We start from the raw sequence: 7721 nt of genomic DNA, 5'->3' as shown, positions 1-7721 counted from the left end.
TCTTGTACATTTTAAGTATAAAATTACCATTTTGCAGAAGTATAAAATTGAGACAAATTTTTTTCCATCTGTGCATTTAACTTCTGCATACTTTATAGCAGCTAACGGGTTCGAGAGGACCTCATTACCATCCGGAGGGGACATTAGCCCCGCGACTATATAACTGTATTAAGATCTACATAAACGGGAATAAAGTTCGAGGGACAGTGGAATGTGGAATTATATATTCTTTCTTAAATGGAGATGTAACTTTTATATAAAACTGCTCGTCGCTGCTTTTCTGAATAAGAGTCACTGTCTATACATTCAAACTTCCTGATGGAGGAGGCTGTGTTTAGGAAAACTCCTTTCAAAACATGCAGAAAAGGGCAGGCTTTTGGTGGCAAAGAGGACCTTCCAGAGATCCCTCGGCCATGGGAGGGAAGATCTGGTCTTGAACTCCGGCGTGGCCCACAGAAATGACAGTGACTTCTTGGAGCCTCATTCTACTGCCCCCCAAGCACCACCACCTCCTCAGATTTCTGAGTGATGTGAGTGGGCAAGTCAGACAGGCCCTGTGCCCACCCATCAGGGATGAGGCTCCCTCGAATGACTTCACCTCACTGGCTTCTCGGGAGGCCTGGGTCTGGGTCGGGGACTGCACTGGACTATGAAGCAATGAGAACGGGCAGGGATTTGGGGGATGGGGGACCAAGTTCACTTCCTCTGACAATTGCAGTTCTTCTGAGGGTGCTTGGCAAACCTTTGGCCAGGGACTGGGGCAGCCCAGGTTTCTTCCATGCAGACCTGGGTTTCTTCACAACTCAGGGTAACATTGCTCTGACAACTGTTGTTGCATCTGAGGACAAGTTTTCTACTTTTGAGCTCACAGGGTTGTTTGAGCTGGAACGGAGCCTCTTGCAGTTCATAGCATGGCACAGTGGGAGGTGCAGGTGGCAGGGGGATGTTAAGACTTTGCACCCTTTGTGCCAAGTGGACAGCACCATATAATCCTCCCCTCATGTCCATCACTCCTTTATAGACAGCAGATCTTAGAGAATTTCTTCCCGTAATCTTCTTTTGCTTCTGTATATGTTTCATTTTCCCCTCTCCCTTAAGCTAGTTTTTTTTTTCTTTTTCCTATATCTTTTCTCTGCTCCCGGGTGTGTGTCTTTTCCCTTTCATTTCATCTGTTTTTCTGCCTCTCTTCTTTCTTACCTTCCCCTGATGGCCAAATTGTAGAATGAACATATATTTCAGCCAAACAAGGTGGCTCATTGGTCTATTTGATGTGAGGTGCTGCAAGCTTAGTTCCTCAGGAGGCTGCAGTCCAAGTGGAGAGAGGCTGACCAGGTGCACAGAGAACAGACAGTCAGGGATCCCGTGTAGCCGGAGGTCTGGGCATCAGTCACTGCTGTGAAATGTTCGGAGATGCGAGTGATGATACCAGACATGGATAGGAGTCATCGCACAAGTCAAATGACACACCAGATCTTTGTTTCCTCACCGGTTTGGGGAAAATCAAATCAGACTACAGAGAAAGAAGGGCTTATGAAGACACAGGCGCCTGTCTCTGCTCTACAGGAGTGGCTTCGGAAGGACAGAAGTCCCAGCTCTGTTTGGTAGTTGAGCACACTGCTCTAAGAAGGCATCAAAAGGAGCTTCTTTCATGGGTAAGGTCTGGTCATGTTTACAATGGAAGATCCTCTCTTTTTCTGAGACAGAGTTTCGCTCTGTCACCCATGCTGGAGTGTAGTGGCTGCAGTGGTGCGATCTCAGCTCACTGCAACTTGTGCTTCCTGGGTTCAAGCGATTCTTGTGCCTCAGCCTCCTGAGCAGCTGGGATTACAGGCATGTGCCACCATATCTGGTTAATTTTTGTATTTTTAGTAGAGATGGGGTTTTGCCATGTTGGCTAGGCTGGTCTTGAACTCTTGGCCTTAAATGGTCCACTCACCTCAGCCTCCCAAAATGCTGGGATTACAGACATGAGCCACTGCACCCAGCTACAGATTTCTCCTTTTTTATAGGAGAAAAACTCACAGGGGTACCTGGGGGGCTGTATCAAGGGTTGGCTCTCCTGAAAGGGCTCAGAGCTCACTGTAGGCTTGACAGTATCTTGGGTTCCCCAAATTCAGGGAAAATGCATCCAGCAGGGGAACCTCGGCTCTCTCCATCATTGAAGAAGTGGCTGGCAAAGGAGGCGACAAGAGGCAGAACCCACTGAGACCTGGGAACCAGGATCTATCAAGTCCGGGTATCCCAGCCTCAGAGAGGGGATGTCCACTCAATCATCCGCTCATTAGCTATTCAGTCAATATTTATTGAGGACCTACTATGAGCCAGGCAGGTTCTACTTCAGTGACTAAGATACACCTATACCTTGCAGGCCACCAGATAACAAGCAAGCAATGTAATACATAAGTTAAAAAACCTCTAGTTGGTGATAACTAGAAGACTAGCATTGGAGAGAGGCTCAAAGAAGAGGCCACGTCATCTGATCCATGTAGGAATTCATTGATCTTGGCTCCAGGAGGGACTTAGGGTCAGCATTCCTTGGTTTGGTCAGTTTCCCTGGAAGGTAAGTTTGAGACTTTCTTCAAAAAACAGAACAGAGGCATCATTTAGAAAGTGCCTCGAGTTGGCGGCTGCACTGGAATGAGTGGTGGGAAGTCCATTCTGAGGTGGTGACTCCTGGGCTGAAGCCTGTTGGATGAGAAGGAGCCTGTCATGGATGGGGGAGCAGCAGAGGGGACCACATCGGGACTGCTAGCATGAGGATTGCGAAGATACTAACCCTACTGGCTCCGTCATCCTCTGGGCTCACCCATGACAGCTCTGAGGGTAACCACAGGAGAGCCTTGAGTCAACCTGGTGAGAAGGCAGGGTGGGATTGTGGTAAATGTCCAATAGATAAGCATCCTAAGGTTCGGAAGAGCTGGTCACTGTCTCAAGGTCATGCAGTGAGTGAGTGACAGAGTGGGCATCTGAATGGCGGCTTCCTGGTTAGACTTCCTCCCACTGTTCCTTCTGCGTTTTCAGGTCCAGATGGAGTATCCAGGAAGTGCTGCCATGAGAGGCATGTGCTGTGTGTCATTTCCCGTTCATGACCTTGTAAACCATGGGCAGCAGTTTTGAGAGTTAAAGAAACATCAAACCTACTTGAGGAGGGTGCTTCTTCCCAGTGGCGGCCTACCGCCACTCCCCCATGCTGTGACATTGCACACCGTATGGGCGGCCTCATTTCTAGTGGGGTGACTGTGGATGGGGATCCTGCCCTGTGTGCCGGGGTGCAACCAACCTATGGCTCAAGCATGCCCATAAGTCCCCTGCAAATATTGAGCCCAGAAGAGCTGGGGGCTGTCTCTGTCCATTCATCAACTCTCAACTGCTCTCTTCATCCAGAGCTAGGGTTCAGAACAGATGCAGGTAGAGATTGGCTTTGAGCAAGGACAGGTGGACACCACCACACACTATCACTGACTCCGTTCAATCCCCCAAAACCCAAGGTCACACCTTTGGCGGAGCCTGGGTTATCAGAGCTGAGACCAACTCTCACCACCTGCAGGTGCTGGGGAAACTACCCATTCATTTGCTGAGAGAAACACAACCATCCTGACCTGGAAATGCACCCATTGGCCTTATCAATACTCTTTATACTTGTGATGGATCACCCCAGGAAGCCAGGCTGTAATACGAAACCACACTATCAAATCACCTTGGGAAGCAAGACAGTGGGCCCTTGTCATGAACATATTCTTTTGCTGAAGGCAGCTGAGATATCCAGCCAGTTTGGAGCTAAGCCTGAGATCTTTGGGAAGAGCTTCAGTTAGCACCTGGGGTGGCAGGTAAAGCTACGGCAGGGGAAAACGGGGCAGGTTGTCAGTGGAAGCCTGGGGACCACCACCAATCAGGGACAAGTCAAGAACGAGGAAGCCATGGGTGGAAACGAGCTGGAGTGGTCATGGAGGAAGGAAGAAAACCCGAGGCCAAGGGGGTAGATAGTTTCAAGATGGCAGGAGTGTTCAGTGGTGATGAACACAGCAGAGATGTTCAGCCACACAAGGACTGAGAAGTGGGTGTCTGAGATCTGCCTATGGGAAGGTCACTGATGACTGGATTGAGTGAGAGGGAGGAGGTCATCATGTTAAGGGTGGTTAGTTTTTTGGTTTATGGTAGGTGTGCTTTAGCTGGTGGTGATGGGGAGAATAGAGTGGAGGAGACAGAGGACCGTGGGCAACAGGGAAGAGCAAGGAGGAAAGGTTGGTCTTTAGTGGTTGGTGAGACTGGCAGGAAGGTGTCACCATGAATGTTGCTAAATTTGTAGGTGGAAGGATGAGGTCACAAGAGCACTGGGAGGAATGAAAGAGGAAGCTGAAAACAGAGGCGGAAAGCCCTGATGGAGGGACCCAGGGTGCAGTGGAGATGGGGACCCACATGCAGTGCTACACAGTGGCGAGATTCTTACCATTAGTGCCCAGCAGCCTGGGTGCAGGGTGGGAGGAGGAGGGGTGAGTAGGGTGCAATCTCTGTAGGTTTAAGGACAAGGAAGAGATGTGGGATAACTGAGTGCCCAGCTGAGACCAGTGTGTTCTTATGAACCAGTGTGGGTTCTGGGCTATGTGGGAGGGAGGAGCTGCCAGGAGGGACTGATTCAAGGGGCAAAGTCACTGTTCTGCAGGTCTCTGGGAAGAAAACCAGGTGTCTGAAGACTGGGAGGAAAGGCAGCTGTGGTCGAGGGGTGGACATGGGGATGTTAGAATTCTGAGACCCGTCCCTCCACCCTGTGGTGACGACACTATTCTGGGACAATGCTGGGTGAGGGTGGCTGAAGTGGAAGAGCTGGAAGGCTCGAATCCCGGCTTTCTTGTGTGAGATTGAGCGAGATACTTCACCTCTTTGGGCTTCCCCTGCAAATGGCGGTAATGATGGTGCTTCCGTGATAGGGTTGTGTTACCATATGGCAAAGCAGAAGCAAGTCGGAGTCTGGAAGAAATGACCCATGTGGCGCCTTAGGCCAGGGCAATGCTTAATAAATGATTGCCACTATTGTTGTCGTCGTCATCGTCATCATGATGTCATAGAACCAGGGTTCTAGAAGGCTCTGTGGCAGCGAGTGGGAGGGTGATTAACAGGGAAAGAATTAGGAAAGAGGACACCCAAGACCACAGTAAGAGATGGAAATAAGAGTAAGTTTAGGGGCTGGGTAAGGGGAGGAAGCATTGCAGCCCCCCCGACTGCATGTGTTACGGAGATGGGAGCTTGTTTGGCTCCAGGTTTCTGATCTAGGCCCAGCCGAGGGTCTGTGGTAGAGCCTGGTCAGCTGTGAGGGAGACAGTGAGTGCCCCTACAGGTGGGGCCTGCCCTGAGAGTGTCTGGAGCATGGATGGACCTGCATGCCTGAAAGTACTGTAAGGCCAGGCCGTACAGTGAGGCAGGGATAGGCCGCAGGGGAGTTTACCATGTGTAAACCCAAGTGTTTCTTTCTTCTTTGCCCTGTGCCTCAGTTTCCCCACATGTGGCATAAGTAATTGGAGAAGGTGATGTTTTAGTTCCTTTCTGTACTGCCATTCTCTGATTCCAAGTCTCCCTTTCCTGATGTTTTTCTGAAATGCCACCCCACCCTCTCACCCTGAGTGGTGAGAAGCTCAAGTGGACAAGTCACATGCTTCTAGGGGCATCAGGTGCTTCCCCTAACAAAAGGATGGTGCTTCTTGGATGGCCATGAGCAAACCATTTGCACAGATCAGGGCTGCTGGAATACAGAGTATAAACATGTTTGGGGGAAATAAGCCCAGTCCTCAAAGAGAGATGGCTCCAAGGTGAATTGTACCCAAAGGATGGTGGGGAATGTTCCATAGGTTTTCTGGGACCTCCTTGAGCAGTGTCTGTGGTTGGTCTTACCTGACAGAACAAGGGGTGAGTAAAAATGAAAGTGGTCCAGGGAGGGAAGGAGAGGCAGGGCAGGGCATGGTCTCACTATTCCAGCTTTCTGTATTAGTGCTGAAGACCTTGATCTCTGCTTCAGATGACAAGCTCGGTCTTGCAAATTGGTTAGGAAGTGGGGTTTGTTGTCCTCTCCAATAGATTTGGGGGCAGTGGGAAGCATGTCTTGTATCATCAACCCATTTGTGGAGTCTGGGGGGGGTCTTGGCAACTGGCCTTAAGGCCACTGAGAGGAAGCAGAGCCCTTCTAGCTGCTGCCCAACATGCACACCTGAGCCTGGGCATGCACAGCCAGGATGATGAGGACATGAACTTGAAGAAGCAAGGAGGTCTGTCAGGAACAGCAGGACAAGGAGCAGGGAAGTGAAATGCAAATTGAAAATACCAGTTGCCTCAATGAGATATCATCCAACACCAGTCAGAATGGCTATCACTAACAAGTCAAAAAATAACAGATGTTGGCATGGATGTGAACAAAAGGGAACACTTATATATTGTTGGTGGGAATGTAAATTAGTTCAACCTCTACAGAAAACAGTATGGAGATTTCTCAAAGAATAACAGAACTACCATTTAACCTGCAATCTCACTACTGGATATCTACCCAAAGGAAAAGAAATCATTATATTATTCATCAAGTATATATTAATCATTATAATGTATACTTATATTCATTACAGCACTATGTATATATTATAGAATATATTCATCACAGCACTATTCACAATAACAAAGTTGGGGAACCAGACTTAGTGCCCATCAACAGTTGACTGGATAAAGAAAATGTGGTACATACACACCATGGAATATTACACAGTCATAAAAAAGAATGAAGTTATGCCTTTTGCAGCAACATGGATGCTGCTGGAGGCCATTATCCTATGTGAATTAATGCAGGAACAGAGAACTAAACACCATGTGTTCTCACTTATAAGTGGGAGCTAATCAGTGGGAACACACGGACATAAAATGGAGATAATAGACACTGGGGACTTCAAAAGGGAGTAGAGTGCGAGTGAGGCAGGTGTTGAAAAATTTCCCATCAGGGATAATGTTCACTATTTGGGTAATGGATACACTAGAAGCCCAATTCTCACCAGTATGCAATATACTCATGTAATAAACAGGCACAGGCACCCCCTGAATCTAAAATTAAAAAATAAATCACACACACACACAAACACACACACATACACACACACACACACAAGAAAATACCAATTGCCAAAGCCAAATTCTTCCAGAGCAGCATCGCCTGTCCCTCTGGGTCCCATCTCTGCCCAGCACAAAGGCCCCACGCACCAGGGTGCATGGAGGGTCAGCACATCCCGCTGCTTCCTGAAACTAAAGCCTTTGGATGAGGACGGGGAGCCCCTGCCTCTTCCTCGAGCCACGCGACTTCCTGTTTTTGTTTCCCATCCTATGCTTTGCTGTAGGAGCAGGGCCTGCTGACAAGGAACGGTCCCGTAGAGGAATGCAATTGCGCCCTTGTTTGCCCGGCGCCCTGTTTGTTCCCCGTGCAGAACAATGACCTCTTGTAAGCCAGTGCTTTCCAACCTCACTGAGGGTTACTGCGCAGCCCCGATTCCTCCCCTGATTATCTTGACGCCTGTCAGACTGTGAGGTTCTCCCTCCCCTCTCTGCTCTTTCTTCCTAATAGACATGAAACAGTCCAGTCAATAATATTTTACTTGTCTTCCCACTGCGTGTCTCTTCTTCTGATCAGTTTAGGCGGGTTTGACTGCAGAAAGTCAGAAGGGAGGTTAAGATCTGAAAAGTTCAGCCAAATGTTATCA

The 7721-nt window shown here is 48.8% G+C and overlaps 1 long non-coding RNA gene across 1 annotated transcript; it reads right to left on the bottom strand.

The window, feature by feature from the left end:
* Positions 1-207: 207 nt before the first annotated feature.
* On the bottom strand, positions 208-4927 carry LOC131380817 (uncharacterized). Its single transcript, XR_009209057.1, has 3 exons — positions 4875-4927; positions 2777-2850; positions 208-2685 (listed from the first exon to the last, which is right to left on the bottom strand). It is a non-coding gene; the product is annotated as an uncharacterized LOC131380817 (long non-coding RNA).
* Positions 4928-7721: the final 2794 nt, after the last annotated feature.

Source organism: Hylobates moloch, unplaced genomic scaffold (genome assembly GCF_009828535.3).
Source record: "Hylobates moloch isolate HMO894 unplaced genomic scaffold, HMol_V3 SCAFFOLD_12, whole genome shotgun sequence".
In the NCBI taxonomy this organism is placed as follows: domain Eukaryota; kingdom Metazoa; phylum Chordata; class Mammalia; order Primates; family Hylobatidae; genus Hylobates; species Hylobates moloch.
Note: the sequence above shows the minus strand (reverse complement) of the source record. Positions and strands in the feature narration are given on the sequence as shown.